This window comes from Pinus tabuliformis, chromosome 3_2, assembly GCF_031772625.1.
Source record: "Pinus tabuliformis cultivar Carrire ecotype Pingquan chromosome 3_2, CPIR1, whole genome shotgun sequence".
Taxonomy (NCBI): Eukaryota; Viridiplantae; Streptophyta; class Pinopsida; order Pinales; family Pinaceae; genus Pinus; species Pinus tabuliformis.
In genome coordinates, this window is record NC_142302.1 from 1,075,545,541 (window position 1) to 1,075,567,617 (window position 22,077).

Genomic DNA, 22,077 nt, shown 5'->3' on the forward strand with positions numbered 1-22,077 from the left:
AGATAAGTATGGCGATGACAAAACCCCTATGGCCTTAGTTCTAGAACTATCCCATTTGAAAATGGAAACCAAAGAAAAGGCCAAGGATTTTAACATCCGGTTGAACACCTTGTTCAACAGAATATCAACTAACGCTAGACCTATTGAGGAAGTGCTCATGGAATTCTACATCACTGCTCTCCCTGTGTTATGCTCTTAACCTGCAAAATAATACCCAGATACAGAATATGCGAAGAAAAGATACCCAGAACACAGAATAGCAATGATTTTATTATTCAAAGAGCAATGTTCACATGCCTCTTCGAGGGGGCAACCTCCAATAGAGCAGAGCTCGATTACAAAATAAGACACGATGCTCCTCGCAGGGAGTCTCTATCCTTTATATATGACTCATACATGCAATACCACGGGTCAATACCGTGAGTTTTATTAATACCGTTTATCTAATACTACGGCTACGGCCCATTTGCAACTAACTGTGGTTCCGTCATTAATTTCGGGTTAACCACTTACAAAATATATGGGCTTTATTGAATTTTGACTATGACGTGATCCCAAGACATAAATAAGGGGGTTAGGGTGGGACCCTAACATGCCCTCCCCCTTAAGACTAGCCTTGTCCTCAAGGCTGAAGCTGCGGAAACTGCTGCAGAATAGTAGCTGGTTCCCAAGTTGCATCTTCCGGAGAGGTGTCTTTCCATTTGACGAGGACTTCCTTAATCATGCGGCCGCGCAGGTGCTTGTCTCTTGTGGCGAGGACCTGTTCGGGTTGAAGCCAGATTGACCCTTCGTCGTCCAGTTCAGGTAGACTGGTTTGAACTCGGCAATTGTTCCCAATTACTTTCTTGAGGCATGATACATGGAAAACTAGATGGATTTTTGTAGTAGGTGGCAAAGCCAACTTGTAAGCCACTTCTCCAATGCGTTGAAGTACTTGGTAGGATCCGTAGAATTTTGGAGATAGCTTCTGACAACCCTTGTCTTTGAGTGATGTTTTCTTATATGGTTGCAGCTTCAAAAAGACTTGGTCCCCTTCTTGAAACTGGCGCTCTGAGCGATGCTGGTCAACCCGTTGCTTCATGTGGTTCTGAGCTTGATGAAGATTCTCTCTAAGATGGGCGAGCATGGTGGCGCGGTGTTGTAGGAGTTGATCCACTGCTTGTACTTTGGAGCATCCCTGGAGATAAGAAATAGGGGAAGGCAGAAGTTGACCATATACTGCTTCATAAGGAGTCATTTTAGTAGTGGCATGATAGTTGGTGTTATACCACCATTCCGCCAGCGGTAACCACTGTACCCAAAGGTGTTGCTTTTCTGAAGTGAAACACCTGAGGTAGGTTTCTAGACATTTGTTGACGGCTTCGGTTTGACCATCCGTTTGCGGATGATAGGAAGTGCTGAGTTTGAGTTGAGTGCCCTGTATCCTGAAGAGTTCTTGCCAAAAATTACTGGTGAAGATCGGGTCACGATCAGACACAATGGAAGTGGGCATGCCATGTAGTTTGAATATCTGATCCATGAAAGTTTGCGCAACCAAAGTTGGTGTAAATGGATGGGGTAGGGCACAAAAATGAGCATACTTTGACAAACGGTCCACCACCACCATGATGACTGACTTGTTCCCTGATTTGGGAAGACCTGTAATGAAATCCATGGAAATCTCCGTCCAAATTGATGTCGAAATGGGCAATGGTTGTAATGTGTCGGGTGTGTTGACGGTTTCTCCTTTGTGGCGTTGACAGACATCACATTCTGCGACAAAAGTAAGGATGTCCTTTTTCATGTCGGTCCAAAAAAATGATCTTCTGGTGCGAGCATAAGTTTTCTGAAAGCCCGAATGTCCTGCAATGGGAGATGAGTGCAATTCGGCCAATATGCGACTTTTGAGGGTTGATGTTGGTGATATTACTACTCTGTCCCGATAGCGAAGAATATCATCCAGCCAGGAGTAGCCCTTGATGGAATTTGGATCGACCTACAATTGAGAAATGAGTTGGGATAGCCCTGGATGTGAAAACCATTCTCTGCGAGCTTCTTCAATCCATTCTGGAATGGGTAGGGAAATTGCTAGCATAGTACTTTCTTCCTCAAATTGGCGAGATAATGCATCTGCTACCCTATTGTCTTTCCCTTTCTTGTAAAGGATCTCATAATCATATCCCAGCATTTTAGCTAGCCATTTATTTTGTTGTGGGGAAGATAGGCGTTGCTCCAGAAAATATTTAAGATTGTGATGATCTGTGCGGATTTGGAAACGTCCCCCCAATAAGTAAGGGCACCAGGTGTCGACTGCATGTAAGATGGCCATCATTTCTTTTTCATAGGTAGATTGGCCCAGATTCTTCCCACTTAGTTGTTGGCTTGTGAAGGCCAAGGGTCGCCCTTCCTGTATTAAGACTGCCCCAATACCTGTCCCTGAAGCATCACATTCAATGACAAAAGATTTGTTGAAGTCAGGTAGTGCTAAGACTAGAGTGGAACACATGGCATTTTTTAGGGCTGTAAATGCCTGTTGGGATTCCTCATTCCAAAAGAAGGAATTTTTCTTTAGGAGTTGAGTGAGGGGCTTCGCTATGCGGCCATAGTTGCGGACAAATTTATGATAATAGCCGGTGAGTCCCAAAAATCCTCTCAAGCTCTTCAAGGTCTTAGGTTGAGGCCATTCTTGCATTGCCTAGATCTTTTTGGGGTCCACCTTGACACCTTCCCGCCCCACAATGTGGCCCAAATACTCAACTTCTTCCATGCCAAACGAACACTTGGACAATTTGACAAATAATTTATGTTGGCGGAGCAGTTGCAAGAGTAGATCTACATGGTGAAGATGTGCAGCCCAAGTGCCACTATAGATGAGGATGTCATCGAAGAAGACCAGGACAAATTTCCTGAGATATGGTTTAAGAAGGTGATTCATAAGGCTCTGAAAAGTAGAAGGGGCATTACAAAGACCAAATGGCATGACCAGGAACTCATAATGGCCTTCATGAGTTCGGAACGCCGTCTTGGGAATGTCGACTTCCTTCATGCGAATTTGGTGGTAGCCTGAGCGAAGATCCAACTTAGTGAAGAATTGAGCCCCATTGAGTTCGTCCAGCAAATCGTCAACCACCGGGATGGGAAATTTATCTTTGACTGTCAACTTATTGAGGGCCCTGAAGTCGGGACACAACCGCCACTCTCCGTCTTTCTTGAGCACCATGACCACTGGGGATGAATAAGGACTAACGCTGGGATGAATGACACTTGCTTCCAAAAATTCCTTGATTATCTTTTCTATTTCATTCTTTTGGGTGAATGGATATCTGTATGGCCGCACGTTTGGGGGTTGGGCCCCTGGAACCAATGTGATGCTATGATCATGTTCCCCTCGCGATGGTGGAAGCTCCTTAGGCTTGTCAAAGACCTGCCGATGTTTATTTAAAATTTGTTGCATCTCAGGATGAATTTGCAGGGACTGGGTTTCAACGACCTGGATGGCATTGAATTGACCTACCACGCCATGATTGCCCTTTTTTAACAATTTTTCCATCCTATGCGAGCTGATGATCGAGGGGGCTCCCGCCTGGAGGCCACGGAGGGTATATATGTAGTTGTTTTGCTTAAAACTCATATATAACTCCTGGAAATCCATTGTGATTGGCCCAAGAGTGCGAAGCCATTCAGCACCGAGGACAATGTCGCATCCACCCATGTGGATGGCAAACATGTGTGTTTTCAACTGATAATCCCCCATTTGAAGTTTGACATTTTCGCAGCGGCCTTCACATTTCATTGTGCCCCCATCCGCGATTTGGACTTGGAAGTTAGAGACTGCGTGTACAAAACAATGCACTGCGTCGGCGACTTTTTGATGGATGAAATTATGGGTACTTCCACTATCAATCAAGACTACTACTGGGCGATGTTTAAGAAAACCCCTGATTTTGAGAGTTTGAGGTGAAGAAATTCCTGCCAACGCATTTAGCGAAATAACTGGTTCGTCAGATACAATCTCCTTTTGGTTGTCTTCTTCTATCACCTCAGGTTCCTCAAGTGGTGGATCTTCCTCGGTTGAGCTGTAGTCGGTGGCATCTATTTGAAAAAACTTGGGCTCCTTGCATTTATGACCAGGGGAATATTTTTCATCACAGTAGTAACATAGTCCTTGCTTCCTTCTTTCGGCCATTTCCTGAGGTGACACCTTTTGGACCTTAAGTGTCTGAGTCATGTTGTGAGCTTGTGGGGGATGACCTTTAGTGGGGAAATTGGGGCGGCTGTATTGGGCTGTTATGGCACGTTCCACCTTACGAGCTACCTGGCAAGCCTCCGTCCACGTGGGAGGGTGGTGGAGTAGAACTTGAGCTTTGATGGCTTCTTTAAGACCACTGATAAAACATTCCGTGTAGAACTCATCTGAGAGACTCTGAGTGCGGAAGGCTAAGGCTTCAAAAGCGGTGATATATTCATCCACTATACCCGTCTGTCGGAGCTTAGTGAGACGTCCCAAAAAGGAGTCTCCTTGTTCATAGCGATCTCGAAGAGCTTTGGTAAATTGGGCCCAACTCTGAAAAGGTCCATTGCGACGTTGATGCCATTCCGCCCATTGCCATCGTTCATTGTCCAAGTACATGGTCCCCACCATAAGCTTAGTCCAATCATCTAGGAGACGATTCAATTTGAAATACTGGTCCATTTGTGCTAGCCATGCGGACGTGTGAGAACCGTCAAATTTCTGCATATCCAACTTGGGGGTTCGCTGACTGGGTGGTGAATGGGTGTGCCAGACGTGAGGAGAGTGGCTAGACTCACCCTCATGGTGTTCATGGCCATTATACGGTTCCTCGAGGGCTGGCTCCTTGCCCTTATCGAGTGCTTGCCGTACCTGGCTAGTTAGTCCGCTAATCATATTTTTGAGGTCGTTCATATCTGCTTCAATTTTGTCTAGCCTTTCATTGGCCATTGCTTGAGCTCTAGTTTCTACCATACACCAACTGGATGAAAAATTGGGACCGCCAAAAAAAAATTTCTAATAAATTGAATGGTACCACCGTGCTCAGCTCGTCGTCCTGATGCTGATGGGCTAGATCACAAATAAGCGCTTCGGAAGATCTCAGACTTTTTTTTTTTTTTTTTTTTGGAAAACTCCTAACGGAGTTTTACTCCTTCTTCATCAATACTGCAGTCGCCAAATCCTCAAAATGTCAATGCTGCCAAAAGTCCTGCGAAAAGTATCCCTCGGCACAGGAACCCTTCACACAACTCCGATCTGGTGGATCTGAGAGATCTGAATGGTGGAACAACTGCTGCTGCGGATCTGATGGAGCTGCGGGACTGATGCCTGCTGCTGCGGCACGTTTTTGCACACGCGGATCTGAAATAGATGATGTGTGATCCCCGAATAGAAAAGGGAACTATGGTCTAGAGGAGTGTCAGGTGCTACAGATCGCAATATACATAAGGGTCTGACAGTAGTACTCGGCCCAATGTTTCAGGGCTCTATCTAAGGAGGATCGACCGTACCCTTAGCCGTACAACCCGACTACCCTATTGTACGGGCGAGTAATCTCTCTGAGTGCTGTTCTCGGTGTACTGTAGCCACAAGATGGCCGAAGGTTTATCTATGGCGAGGTTTCAAGGAGCCTAGGGGGCTTCCTATATACCCAGAGGGTACGTGGAAGACAGTCCGTGCGCGGTTCTGTCTAATGCGCTACTACTCGAAGGGGTACCCACAGGGGTTACAAGGGAGTCCAACAGACGTGACCACCTCTTGTATTTCCTGCGTGCATGCCTCCCCAAATCCGCAGGTTTATGCACTTAACGACAGATCCCGTGGTTTAAAGACGCCGGAACACGTCTCTAGCCAAAAAAAAAATTGCTAAAAATTGGAGATCCCCCGAGCCCTAGAAAGTTCTCTGATACCACTTATTATGCTCTTGACCTGCAAAATAATACCCAGATACAGAATATGCGAAGAAAAGATACCCAGAACACCGAATATGCGAAGAAAAGATACCCAGAACACAGAATAGCAATGATTTTATTATTCAAAGAGCAATGTTCACATGCCTCTTCGAGGGGGCAACCTCCAATAGAGCAGAGCTCGATTACAAAATAAGACACGATGCTCCTCGCAGGGAGTCTCTATCCTTTATATATGACTCATACATGCAATACCACGGGTCAATACCGTGAGTTTTATTAATACCATCTATCTAATACTACGGCTACGGCCCATTTGCAACTAACTGTGGTCCCGTCATTAATTTCGGGTTAACCACTTACAAAATATATGGGCTTTATTGACTCTTTGACTATGACGTGATCCCAAGACATAAATAAGGGGGTTAGGGTGGGACCCTAACACCCTGTCCCTACTATGATGTGTGTCAAAAGGAGTAATGCACAAACCTTACAGGTTGCTATCGATGAAGCATTAAGAGTCGAGAATGAAATGCTTAGTCTCATAGCATGCCATCATACAACTGGAGAAAAGAAATCCTCTCAAGCATCTAAGAAGAATAATGGGAGTGATAACAAAGGGGCTGAAACCAAAGAAAAGGATACCACAGATGTAGAAGGTTTGCATCGGATCATTAAGAAGTTGAAAAATACAGTCATCGATATGAAAAGGAATTCTAGAGAAAGTACAAGCGGGAGTGGAGGAGAGTATAACAACAGAAAACCTTTCAAACCTTTCTATCGTAAGAAGACAGAAGGTGGTCATGGTCCACTTGCACTGCCTACTCCACCCAATGAAGGGAATTTAAATACAGAAGAGCTGGCTCTTATCGGATCACTCCTTAACCAAGAAGAACCTATAGTGGAGCTAGAGCCTAAACAAGAAGATGAGGAAGAATACCAAGTAGAAGAGCCCTTGGAAGAAGAATCTCAAATCAATGTACTCTGGGATTTCTATACAAATGAGAACGATGCTGACCAAGGAAACAGTATGGGAGAAATCCAAACTAATGAAATCCATACACAAAGTAAAGGGCCACTTGCGTGTGTGATGAAGCCTGTAGATCAAACCAAGAAAGATGTCTGCCCTGTGAAGGCACCCGCTCCCATAGTTCCTGTTGAGAATGGTAGGCCTAGTGGTCAGTCCAAGAATACCCCAGTGGCAAACCATCCAGAGAAAGAAAATGCATATCCCACTACAACGAAGGTGACTCAAAATGGTAAACTCCCACCTAAGAATGGAAAAACCGGTATGTTTACTTTGCCCTATCCTGTTTATAAATTTGATTACAATATTTTGGATGATCTTAAGAAATCTAGGGCTAATAGCACATACTTTGATTTGCTGAAATTAATGCAAGAGATTTTCTCTTGAAATCTATGAATGAGCGGAACTGCAAAACTCCCACCATCCCGAGCAGCCAAACCCAGAAGTTCATCTCCAAACCTGTTAGTACTCCCATCACAGACCAAAAGCCAATAGTCATGGAATCCACCCTATCAAAAATGAATCGAAACCCCCAAGATGTCAGTGTAGCCATGATAGGAAGGAAATCTAAATCCATGACTCCCCCTTTCCTTAACACATTCGAAATCTTCAACATGAACATACACAATTACTTGGTAGACTCAGGTGCCTTGTCCACTGTGATGCCTTACGCTGTTGCTAAAAGACTTCATGCAATACCTGAGAAAACTGGAACTCGAAGCATGCAATTAGACAGGACAAATGTGAAAGTAATTGGGGAATTGAAAGATGTATTGATTTAGATTATTGCTAAACCACAATACACACAAGTCATTGATATAGTGGTAGTCGATATACCTGAGGCTTATGGAATGCTACTTAGTAGGGATTGGTCAGCAAAACTGAATGGATACTTCTCAACTGATTGGTCCCATCTCTTGTTGCCTCAGAAGGGGAAGGGTGATATGTTGAGAATTGATTGTGAAAGATACATGAAGTATGTAGTGACGGAGCTAAACAATCCAAACGAACCTGTAATGTTTACCAACTCTATCCTTAGGAATTATAGTTTCAATGTTTGTGCCACAGAAACCTGTTTTGGAGAATTCCATGCAGAAACAACTGAAGAAACTACAATAAACACACAGTTGGAAGCTCTCTCTTGTAATCCAACTAATGAACCACCTTGTAATATAGTAGATAATAGAACTAGTTTCGTAGGAAGAAATTCAATTGATGTAGCATTAGACTCTAGGACACTCTATTTTGATGGCTCTCATTACCTTGAAGGTGCAGGTGCTAGGAGCGTTCTCGTTGATCCACAAGGGAACCAACATCTGATGGCCAACTGGTTGGAGTTCATGTGCACCGACAACATGGCAGAGTATGAAGGCTTGCTACAGGGCCTGAAGAAAGCCATTGATATGAAGGCGAAAAATCTTAAAGTTTTTGGTGACTCACAGATAATCGTGGATCAGGTAAGGAAGATGATACACTGCAATTCGCCACACCTGGTAAGGTACCAGCATGAGGTATGGGGCTTAATTGACAATTTTGATTCTTTTAATATCACATACATACCTCGAGGGCAAAACCAAGATGCCGATCTGATGGCTAGTATGGCTGCTAAAATTTTTCCTGATTTTAGATTGAAGAAGAATAAATGTTATGTTGAATTGATTTTCAGACCATCCGTTCCTGCTAACATCTCAAACTAGCAGGTGTTCAAAGATGACGAGCAAATCCTTGAGTTCTTGCACTGTGAGAAGACATTCAAGAATGCAGTCATTGATGAAAAAGAGCACGACAAGCTTATGAATGAGAGGGAAGATGAGGAAAAGGATCAGTCCAATATGATTCCCAAGTCAGTTGTCAAGATGGAGCACTTGTATGACCTACATAGTAAATTCAAGAAGCCAACTAATTGCAAAATGCATAGCTCATCAATGAAGTATGAATCGGTCAACCTTGGGACTAAAGCAGACCCAAAAACTATTAATTTTGGCTTGGGGTGCTCTCCACAAGAAAAGGCTATATTTGTCAAGCTATTTAAAGAATATAAGGACGTCTTTGCATGGACATATGGAGACCTAAAAACCTTTGATACCAGCGTTATGCAGCATGTAATTCCTTTAGAAAAGGAGGCTAAGCCCTACCAAAAAAAGCTTTGCAAGATGAATCCAAGCCTAGAACTGTTGGTGAAGAAAGAATTAAACAAAATGCTTGATGCTAAAATCATCTTTCCGGTCAAACACACCTGTTGGGTAGCCAATCTCGTGCCAGTAAGGAAGAAAAATGGAGATATCAGGCTGTGTATCAATTTCAGAAACCTAAACAAAGCATCGCAAAAAATTAACTATCCTGTCCCCTCTATGGAACACATCCTTCAGTGTGTTTCTGGGTCTGAAATGTTGTCCCTATTAGATGGGTTTTTAGGATATAATCAAGTGTTGGTATCTAGTGGGGATCAGTTGAAGACAACCTTCAACACTAAATGGGGCACCTACGCATATCGTAAAATGCCTTTTGGACTTATTAATGCAGGTGCCACATTCTAGAGAGCTATGGACATAGCTTTCCGAGGGTTGATTAACAGATCAGTAGTGGTTTACATGGATTACATCACTGTGTATTCATATCACAGAAGAGATCATATCTATCACCTGAGACAGATTTTCGAAAGATTGCGAAGGTATGGAATATCATTGAATCCCAAGAAGAGCATCTTCACAGTCACAAAAGGGAAACTCTCTAAAGAAGGGATTGTTATTGATCCTGAAAGAGTAGAGACTATCATGAGAATACAACACCCTGCAAATAAAAAGGCAATGCAATCTTTCTTCGGGAAAATTAATTTCGTTAGGAAATTTGTTTCAGGTTTCGTGGAAATAGTGTGCCCCACGCAGCTAATGATGAAGAACGACGTTGTGTATAAGTGGAGTGATGAAGCTAAGAAAGAGTTTCAGTGAATCAAGGAAGCCATCGCAGAAGCTCCTGCATTAGTCAGCCCCAATTTTGACAAAGAATTCTTCTTGTACACTTTTGCTTCTGATCTTTCATATGCCGCAATTCTCACTCAAAAAAATGATGATGGCAATGAAGTCCCTATTTCTTATATGAGTTCTAATCTCCAAGGAGCATAACTGAATTACCCAGACGTGGAGAAACAAGTATTTGTGGTCTTTAAGGCCTTAAAACATTTCCGCCCTTATTTATTAAAGGCCAGGACTAAAGTAAGCGTTCCCCATCCTGCTATGAGAGCCCTCTTCATGCAGAAATAAATGGGTGAATGGAGAGGGAATTGGATAACCGTACTTCAAGAATTCGACCTCGAGATTAAGCCAGAAAAGATAGTCCGAGGACAGGGGTTTTGGAGGCTAGCAGCAGAAGCCTTGGAGGATAGATAAGGGGCATCCAAAGAACCAGAAGCGCAGAGCATGCAAAACAAACAAGTAGAATGCAGGGAGGAGCCCCTATGGATTAATGAAGTGCTGATATATGAACGCGAAGCATCAGAAGCCCTTTTGGATCCTGAGTCGTGGTATTATGACATATTCTTCTATCTCACACGGGGATCATGTCCTGAACACATGGATGCATCACAGAGGAAAGCACTCAGATTGAAATCTAATCAGTATCACTTAGCCAACGACACATTATACAGAAAAAATTATGATGGAGTCTGGCTGAGGTGTTTGGAAAAGGATGATGCCGACCATGTATTGAAAGAAATCCACGACAGCCCAGTAGGAAGTCACTATGGTGGAGAGACCACTGCTCACAAAATATTAAGAGCTAGATATTATTGGCCCATAGTGTTCAGAGACTCGCATGCCTACACTCACAAATGCAAGGTGTGTCAAACCACCGCGGGACGAGAAAGAAAGCCAGTTGTTCCCCTCAGGCCTATTATGATTTATCAACCATTCCAGCAATGGGGCCTAGATGTCATAGGCGAGATCACTCCAAAATCTTCACAACAGCATAAGTATACACTCACAGCGACCGACTATTTCACCAGATGGACCGAAGCCATCCCGCTTTGGAAGGTGAACGAAGATGAGGTAATATCATTTATTGATAAATTCATAATCAACAGGTATGGCAAACCTGACGCTCTCATATTTGATAATGCTTCTTACTTTTCATCACTGAAATTGACTAAATTTGCTATTGATAAATCAATTCACATCAGGTATGCATTGAAATATTAACCCCAGGGAAATGGAGTTTCATAATCCTCAAACAAGAACCTCATACGCATAATCCGTAAATCTGTCGCTGACAACTAGAGGAACTGGCACAACGCTCCGACTAATGCCCTTTGGGCCGATAGGGTCAACCCTAAAGTGGCCTTAAGAAACTCCCCATACTTCCTTGTCTATGGACAGGAAGCCATCTTGCCTCCAAACATTACCCTTCCCTCTTTACAGCTCTCCCAAGCTTCAAGAGGAACCCCTTCAGCCTGACATGAAGAGATGATCAACCAACTGGTGAGATTGGAGGAATTGAGAGATAAAGCCAGAAATAAATTTAGAAATCACCAAATGATTGTGAAGAGGTGGTTTGATCGCCATCTGGCAAGAGATAAAGGTTACCAAATAGGAGAGCTAGTCCTAAAATGGGACAAGTTGAATGAGCCAAAAGGTAAGCACACGAAATTCCAACACTTATGGCTAGGCCCATTCCAAGTTGTTGAAAAAATTGGTCAAGGAACTTACAGGTTGAAAACTTTACAGGGAGAGACTGAAAAACTCCCTGTTAATGGCCAACATCTGAAGAGATACTTCCAGTAGCCACCACATGGTGGTTACCTCCTAAGTAGGTTAGAATTCATTTTATTTTGCTATTAGTTTAGTTGTATTTCTGTCTTTTCCTTTTGTTTTCTACAAAGTTTATTTTCTTGTTGTTTTGAATTACAGTCCTTTTCAACCAACTGATTTTGGCCCTCCCATCTTGTTCTTACCTTTCTCAAATTTTCCTTCATTCACCACCTTCATCCTTTCCCTTCTTCATTAACCTGTTGATGATTCTGTTGTTTCTAAATCCATCATTACCTTGCAAATCAAAAAAAAATTCAATCAACCCATGAGAACTTGAAAATCAGTTGTGGAGTTCAAACCAAAACCACTCATTGGCATCTGTTGGGAACTGGGTAACATCTGTTGATAACTTGGATATCTGGAGCATGTAGGGGCATCTTTATAAAACAAAAATGTGTAACTACAGTTGGACTGGCATGAAGGGATGCTGCATTTTGAATAAATCCCACTCAAACCTAGCCTATACTTAGCTGTAAGGTTTGTAGTCATTCTCCATTGGTTCCATCCACCACACTAAATTGTCCAATACTTGTTATCTACAAGTAAATCTCCTTTCATGGGCTAAACTCACTGTCATATACCATGTGGCAAATCCAATTGTGCTCTAGTCCTTGTGCTTGAAACTGGAAGGACTTATTTAAAAGAAAATGAAATATCAAGTCCTTGTGCCAATCTGGAAGGACAGGTTGTTTGGGAAGCCGGTTAGAGTAAGGACTGTTGTTGGGCTCAGAGTACCAATTGACACAACAAACCCAACCTTGCTTAAGCGGTTTAAAAATATGGCATGATCCATGTGTTAATTTTAGGTATGTTCTATGCTAGAGCAATTTATTTAAATTTTCACAGTTGGCAATCACATCAGCATTAAAGTAAATTGCAGATAGAACATAAATATAAGTCGTAGAAGATAAGCCAAGACAAGAGGACACAATATGTGGTGCTAGCCAGGGACAAACCCCACAATGTGGGGAAACCCTTGATCAATTCTTCTTTTATGTTCTTCAAAGTTCAGCAGAGAAAGAGAGAGAGAGATAGTACATTTACAAGAGAAGTCAACACTTTGACTTATCTAGATCTGGGCATAGATTATTTCCTATAACGATGAGATCAGTTGAAGACATTCTGCTTCAACTGATTCTCCAAGGTGACGGCTTCACCTATCGTAGTGTTGTCTCTCGTTCATCATCTTCATGCTACTCATCTTGCTGCATCTTCCATGGTCTTATTCATCATCAAGCTGCCCATGCTCATGATCTCATTCATCCTCATGTTGCCCATGCTCATGCATCATTATGCTGCTCATGCTCATGATGCTTCCCATGATCTCATTGATCATCAAACTACCTTCCTTCGAAGACAGATGCTCTGGTTGTTTTGGCAGTTCCCGGTAGTTCCAGCTTTTCAGGCAGTTCTGATGTTTCCGGCAATTCCGATAGTTCTGGCATTTCTGGCTTTTCCAGCTTTTCTGGCTTTTCCGGCAGTTCCAGCTTTTCCAGAAATTCTGGTTTTTCCAGTGGCTTCAGCTTTTTCGGCTTTTCTAGCAATTCCAGCTTTTCTGGCTTTTCCTTAAGATCTCTCCTCCTAATAAAACCCAAATTCAAGTAGAGAGATGAAGAGATCCAAGTGTGTGTAGAAATGACTTGAAATCCTCTTCTATTTATACTAAAACGTAGAGGTTGAATAGACATGACTGTTGGGCTTCTAAGCCTACATAAGTTGCTGGCCAACTTAACAATTTGTCCATAACATAAATAAATTCATAACTTCATAAATACTTATCGGAATCTGATGATCTTTAGATCAATCCTACACCTCTCAATGAGAGGGATCCAATAAAAATATCATCTACCATAAATAATATGACCCACATGGAGTTTGGCCCTAGTTTCCAATTTTAACACTCCCTCTCAACTAGGGAGAACTCCATCCACTGATCCATATTTCCAACTGTACTATCTCTGCCATCAGTGCCCTACACTGCTCTGCTCAGCTCTGCTAGCTCTGCTCATCTCTGCTCAGCTCTGCTGGCTCTGCTCTGCTCTGCTTAGATCTACTAGCTCTACTCTGCTTAGATCTACTAGCTCTGCTCTGCTCTGCTCAGCTCTGTTGGCTCTGCTCAGCTCTTTTGGCTCTACTCTGCTCTGCTCATCTCTGCTGAACTTAGCTCTACTGAACCATGAAGAAGAAGAATTGATCGAGAATGTGTCATACCATTCTCCATTGACCTGAAGTCAATCTCAGAGTGTGTACCACCGGTCCCAGACCAGTCCTCAACCGACCCAAAGTCAATGTCATAGTAGGTACAACTCCTACCACTAGTCCAAGACCAGTACTGTACTGACTCGAAGTCAGTATCAGAGTATGTACCACTGGTCCCAAACTAGTCCTCAACTGACCCGAACTCAGTGTCATAGTGGGTACAACTCCTACCACTGGTCCCAGACCATTACTATATTGACTCAAAGTCAGTCTCAGAGTATGTACCACTGATCCCAGACCAGTCCTCAACCAACTCGAAGTCAGTGTCATAGTGGGTGCAACTTCTACCACTGGTCCCAGACCAGTATCATAGGGAGTACGGTAGATACAGCAATGCATCCATCAGTACTACTATGGTCCCTATCCTCATTTCCCTGCTCATTAATCAGATGAGAGGTACTTCCCATGATTCCCAGACTGCATGGGTAGGATGCCTCGACAGGAGAACTTAATCAACCCTATCCTCATAGAAGAACTAATCATCCTGCTACACAATCGCCATGGAGAACACATCATCCAGGCCTCACAGGAGAACTAATCATCCTGCTACACAATCGTCATGGAGAACACAACATCCAAACCTCACAGGAGAACTAATCATCCTACTACACAATCGTCATGGAGAACACATCATCCAGACCTCACAGGAGAATTAATCATCCTGCTACACAATCATCATGGAGAACACATCATCCAAACTTTACAGGAGAATTAATCATCTTGTTACACAGGAGAGCGAATCATTCTGTCCCACAAGAGAGAAAATCATCTTGTCCCACAAGAGAGCATATAATCTTGTTCTCAGGAGAGCGAATCATCCTGTCCACAAGAGAGTGAATCATCCTGTCCCACAAGAGAGCGAATCATCTTGTCCCACAAGAGAGCGAATCATCTTGTCCACAGGAGAGCGAATCATCCTGTCCACAGGAGAGCGAATCATCCTGTCCCATAATAGAGCGAATCATCTTGTCCTACAAGAGAGCAAATCATCTTGTCCACGGGAGAGTGAATCATCTTGTCCATAGAAGAGTGAATCATCCTATCCCAATGCGCACCACCAGGGGAGGGTGAATCACCCTGTGGTCGTATGTTGCTCCAGTAAGAACTGCAAGCCCCCAGAGCTCCCAGAGCTCAATGTATGCAACATGCAGGACCCTTTTACAAGGGTCTCTCGACGACTCCAAGTCGTTCGAGAAAATCACAAATTTGATCTTCCCCCGGGACTCTAACAAAGTGTAGCAACCTGTACATCATATCAGTGTGATGGAGCCTCCTTGCTCATCGACTTACTATATCCCAGATAAGGCAGTATCTGATCTCTAACTGCTAGAGCAATCATTGAATACGGGATTCCTCAATAATCGAATCCCACCTCTGGTTGTCACATAGAATCACAGCGGTATTCATCATGTGTACTCACTGAAGAGTTTCCATAACCAAGCAACTTCATGCGAGGTCATACTCGTAGTTATGTATCCGGTCTCGACAATACTTATAACAACCGATTTCTACTTCCTGCTCATCCAGGATATCGAAGCAGATCCCAAGGAGAACCAGCACTGAGAAGTGCTCTAGTGATCCTTCACATTGCCTGCCCACTCAACATTTGAAATATTCTAGGCAGTGTATCTCAATCCATGAGAGATTGTGCCCTGAAGATATCTCAGAAGATTTTAGGCATCAATCCAGTGAAGCTCAACCAAATATGAGCTCACCATGCTAACTGCAAAAAATATGTCCGAACGGAGGTTCACCAAGAACATCAACGCGAATGAGTTTATGAAACTCAAAGGCATTTCCCAAATCTGGTCCGACATCACTACCATGTAACTTTTGAAATTTAAGATCCACGAGGTAGTCACAGGCTTGTAGTTTATCTTTCCACATTTAGAATCCAACTCCCTCTGTCCCCTACAAGTGAGAGGATCTACACTTATCAGACATAGGTTCCAGTATGAGAGGTCTATCATCCACAACCTTCGAGTAATGGTTTGGATCGATTTCACTTCTAGTGAATCTCAGCTTCATCAAACAGCTATCAATCTTCTCATACTAAGCCCGAGGTGTTTTGATTCAAGCCATAGAGGGCTTAATTTCACCTGTATACATGAGATTCCTGATCATGAATCTCAAACTCCTCGGCTTGTTCCAAACCTTTGGACCTGCTGCATGAGGTGAATGGTCCCCCTCATAAGATTTTCCTTTGGTACATTTCAGACATGTACCTTCACGCTCTTTTTGAATTCAGACATCCCTGTCACCATCTGACTCACAGACCTTCGGTGTTGTGTTAATGGACATGGTTCCCAGTGGACTTCCTGCAACTTGATACAACCCTGAACTCAAAAACATCTTTGAAAAATATATTTTCAAACGTGTACCTTTCCATTGATGAGGGCCACCCTGTAACCTTTGACTTACATTGCTGAAATGGACATCAGGTTCTTCTTGTGATCAGGTACATAAAAGAGATTCTGTAAATGAATCGAGATACCCTTATTCAATTGAGGGGTAACATTCCCTACACCCTTTCCAGGATAGGTGGCATCGGCTCCAAGTATAATTCCACGATTGTTTCCATCTCTACCAAATTAGAGAGTGCACCCATCTATCTGATGAAGTGCCTTGAGGCACTACAATCAATAAGCCAGATTCCCAAAGAATCTGAAGGAGAGGGCCAATACAAGATAACACTTCTTTATCTTATTAGAAACAACAATTGATTCTTCATACCTGGGGTTCCTTGCTTTCTTTGAAGAGTCGACCATTTCTCCTTGATGAACTGTATTACCTGTCATTCCCTTGACCCTAGAATGATTTGTTTATCTTCATCAACAAATCAAACACTCCTTCCCAGAATGTGTCTCTGCCATTCAAACACTCCTTCGCAGAATGTGTCTTTGCCATTCAGACACTCCTTTGCATAATGACCAAACTTATTGTAACCAAGGCATCTGTCTTTCCTTCCACCCTTAGATCTAAACTTCCCAATGAAGTGATCTTTAGGTAGGCCATCAGAACCTTTCGTTGCGTCGTTCTGATAATATTCTCTACTTCAAATTCACCCTGGGTGAATTATGAGGGACCCATTGATCCTTTTGTCTTGTCCCAACTGTCTTTGGTGATTGATATTTCACTCTTGCTTGAGCATTGTCTTCACCTCAGGTCTGATACCATGTTAATTTTAGGTATGTTCTATGCTAGAGAAATTTATTTAAATTTTCACAATTAGCAATCACATTAGCATTAAAGTAAACTACAGATAGAACATAAATATAAATCGCAGAAGACAAGCCAAGACAAGAGGACACAAGATGTGGTGCTAGCCAGGGACAAACCCCACAATATGGGGAAACCCTTGATCAATTCTTCTTTTATGTTCTTCAAAGTTCAGCAGAGAAAGAGAGAGAGATAGTACATTTACAACAGAAGTCAACACTTTGACTTATCTAGATCTGGGCATAGATCATTTCCTATAACAATGAGGTCAATTGAAGACATTCTGCTTCAACTGATTCTCCATGGTGACGGCTTCACCTATCGTAGTGTTGCCTCTCACTCATCATCTTCATGTTGCTCATCATGTTGCATCTTCCATGGTCTTATTCATCATCAAGTTGCCCATGCTCATGATCTCGTTCATCCTCATGCTGCCCATGCTCATGCATCATTATGTTTCTCATGCTCATGATGCTGCCCATGATCTCATTTATCATCAAGCTGCCTTCCTTCGGAGACAGATGCTCCCGCTGTTTTGGCAGTTCTCGGTAGTTTCGGCTTTTCCATTAGTTCTGACTTTTCCAGCAGTTCCGGCTTTTCCGACCATTCCAACAGTTCCAGTATTTCTGGATTTTCCGGCTTTTCCAACTTTTCTGGCTTTTCTAGTATTTCCAACTTTTCCGATAGTTCCGTATTTTCCAACTTTTCCGGCATTTCCAGCTTTTCTGGCCTTTCCAACTTTTCCGGCTTTTCTGGTGTTTCCAGCTTTTCCGGCAGTTCTGGCAGTTCCGGCTTTTATGACTTTTCCGGTAGTTCTGGCAGTTCCAGCTTTTCCAACTTTTCCGACTTTTCCTTAGGATCTCTCCTCCTACTAAAACCCAAAGACAAGTAGAGAGAGGAAGAGATCCACGTATGTGTAGAAATGACTCAAAGTCCTCTTCTATTTATACTAAAACGTAGAGGTTGAATAGACATGATTATTGGGCTTCTGAGCCTACATAAGTTGCTGGCCGACTTAACAATTTGTCCATAACATAAATAAATTCATAACTTCATAAATACTTATCAGAATCGGATGATCTTTAGATCAATCCTACACCTCTCAATGAGAGGGATCCAATAAAAATATTAGCTACCATAAATAATATGACCCACATGGATCTTGGCCCTAGTTGCCAATTTTAACACCATGACTGCGCCAAATTCAATCATATGAAAACATAGCACTAAAATTCTCATATAAAGTGCAGATAAACATATCTACATCAAGTTTGATGAGCAATAAAGAGCTGAGGTACACACCTGAACAGGTATTGACAGATCAGTGATGGCCCCGAAAGGATTTTTGAAAGTAGAAAACAGGTAAAGGAAGGTCAATAAACCCCATAATATGACCATTGGAGAACGAGTGTCAAAACCCTATCAGTAAGTAGAAGCTATTTGTATTTATCCCACTTGAAGAAATTAATGTTGAAGTGGAACCCATGCCTGTTCATTTGTACAGTTTGCATTTCAAGTTTATCTTAACACCCTGATGTTTTATTGATATGAGGTTTATTTGGAAATAGAGATAACTGGTTCGCCCAGCGGTTCACCATTTGTTGTGGCCACAACTACCACCCTATCAAAACCTACCTTGGTAGCAATTTTGAATGGGTCCCCTAAAGTTGATCTTCCACCTCTTCGAATGATCTATTTTATTCCATAGACCTTAACTCGTTGCCGAGCCAAATCTCCAATTCCTAATGGTTAGGCCCCCCTCTTTAAACATCTGTTGCATGATCCATTTATAATCCTTTCTAGTCCTTCATTCATATCCTCCATCGGCACCTTTTCAACCCTCAAAAACCTTCCATCACACCTTCATCTCCATCACACCAAAGGCCAACTCTTTCAACTGAAGCGCTCCAGTGACAAAAAATGCCCTCTACGTGTCAGCAGGGACACCGATTGTTCTACATCTATGTATTCTAATCTGTATATCGAAGAAAACAAGGGGAAGGCGAAAGGGTTAAGGGGAAACCAAGAGTCAATTCCAGCTACATAAATATTCCTCCAAATAGGAGAGGAGGGCTTTTTGTTGGGAGAAAACAGCTTTGATTTATTGTGAATAAAGAGGATTGTTTGGTTCAAGGAGCCTGTGTTTCAGAATTATTTTCCTTCTCTCATATGTTTAGAATCAGTGTGTTGTTGCTAGCTCAAAGATAAATGTGATTTGCTTTGTGCATATTGTTAACCACCAGTTCATGGTTGTTCTTGGTTATTTGAATTTAATTCTATAGCATTGATAATTCATGAAAGGTTGTTGATTCTAGACTTTGTTAAACATCAATTGCAAGTGTTATTTTTATGGAAAGGAATGTATATTCATGTATAAGTAATTGCATTGTGATTAGGACTTAATACAGCCTTGTTCTTATGTGGACCAGTAATTGATTCATTTGGACTTGGGATTTATATATGATGTTTAACCTCCTTTTGTTTTGCTCCTGCAAGATAGATTAGGATAGTTAGGACTAGATTAGAGTAGCTTAAGTAGTTTAGATAGGATCTGATACATAGAGGTTAGCTGTTTTATTTTGTTGATTAAATTGAATTCTTCTTTCCAGAAGAAATCTTTCAACGCATTTAACAATTTACGAGGTCCCTTAAAACTCATTGGAACTAGCCATTCCAAACGAAAGCAGGTCTAATTGGGGTCTGGGATCGGGTTGGTTCCCCATGTTGGTATAGCGAAAATTCGCCATGTCAACACTTTCACAAAACTGTTCTTAAAATTGTGTTTTGTAATTCTTCCATAGATTAATTTATCACAGGTCTAAGCCTTTCAAAGATTAACCCAGTCAACATAATGCTTTTACCTTTGTCTTCTGCTGGCCGTTCGGCTTCCTCTGCACTCACTCGACCTTCGGCTTTCTTTCTACTGTTCCTTCGGCTTCCTCTGTCTGTTCAAGTTAACGAGTTGTGAACTATTACTTCTTCTCTCTGTTAGATGCCCGAGATCGATTCACTTGAATCAAGTGAAGCGTTTCAACTTCTATATATATGAGTTTTTCCAATAATCAAAAGACACATTCATTGGGAGGAGACGTCGACTTATGAGTTTGCACATTAAAAGATCTTATCGGAGAGGCCCTTTTTTTTTTTAATATTCATCCAAGGCTATACCCACATGGAGGTCCCACATTAATCGCAATCGCAACATTCATGAAAGTTGGAGTTATTCCTTTAATCTCGCAATCGCAATTTTCATGAAAATCCGCACTAATAGAGGTCCCCACACATCATGGCTTTAATCTCGCAATCGCAACTTCATGAGAATCCCGCAATCACAACATTCAATATCACCGATATTCACATATCACCCCGTAGTGGATGCGATATTTAATAAACCATTTTTAATAAGTCTGTCGGATCCACACCTCTATTGCAATCAGCGGTTTGACATCCCTTTGAAACTTGCAATTACTGTGAATGCGATATTTTATTAAGTCGTGATATAATGGTGCAGCGGGTCCGCAATGCTATCCCAATCAGTGGTTCGGGGGTTTATCGCAATCGCAATTTTAGTGTGACATTCCTTTAAGAATTGTGATGTGAAGGTTCCGATACACGCAGATGCTACATTACAATAGGGCGATTACCATAACCTATTTTCGAGTCTGAAATACATATCGCAAACAGGGATTTCAGTGTAACAATAAGGCTTCAAGACTTGTGATGCGGTGGATGCGATATTTCAATAGAGGCGTATTGTAACAGAACCTTCGGTTCCGCAAAGCTCCTCCGATTTCACTATTTTCTTCCTTTAGCACTTACTCTTGGGTATATGCGATAAGTGTCGTTGTTCTTCCCTTTAGAACTTACCTTTGGGCATATGGGATATGCTCCGATAAACTGCTTCTCTTGCTTCTAATGTGCTTCTCTTGCTCCAATAGGTCTTCCTTTGACTTCCAATAGCTCTTCTTTGATAACTCATGTTCTTAACTTCCGATGGCTTTCGTCCTTGGCTTCTTGCTCCTGTTACTTCACGGATCTACTACTTCTCTTATGTCTATATATATATATATATATATATATATATATATATATATATATATATATATATATATATATATATATATATATCAATCCACTTGGGTCCTCCATCTCATCATATCATCATATATCAAACTTTCATCACTATGAAAATTATGATCAATGGGCATCAATGAGCAATCCTGGATCAAAGAATTTTCCATCACTAACACTTCCATATTAACATCAATGACAACCTAGATTAACAATCTCTCCCTTTGTCATTGATGGCAATATTCTTTCCCTTTCAACAATCTCTCCCCCTTTGACATCAATGGCAAACGAGGTGCTCAAGGAATCCCCCTATCAAACTGCTTTTGTTCTTTATGAATAGTAGATCTTCATGGGTATGTTACTCCCCCTGTCGTGGTGCTCTTCTTTTTACTCAAGATAGAAGGATTGTTATCTCATCATCAGCTAGCACATTATCCCTTCTTAATGTCTCAAAAAACTACTTTATCATGGCTTCAATAATGCTTAAAGATGCTCCATTTCAATTCTTCCAAATAGACTCCAAATAGCCATACACCAAATGTTCAAGTCCAAGTTTTTATGCTTCTGCAATCCCAATTTTGTTGTCTTCACAGTTATAATTAAGCAGTCTTTATAGTCTGGATCAGGAGAAGATGCCACTGAAATTGCTATCTTTCTTCATATCTAAGTTCCTTTGTATCTCTGTGCTTCTCCTTAAGTTACTGACCTATATTCGATTGCACAACGTTCTCCTTTCTATAGTCCTTTTGATGAGCCATCTTTTTTTGTGTTCTAGTAAAAGTTTCTGGAAGTTATCTCTAC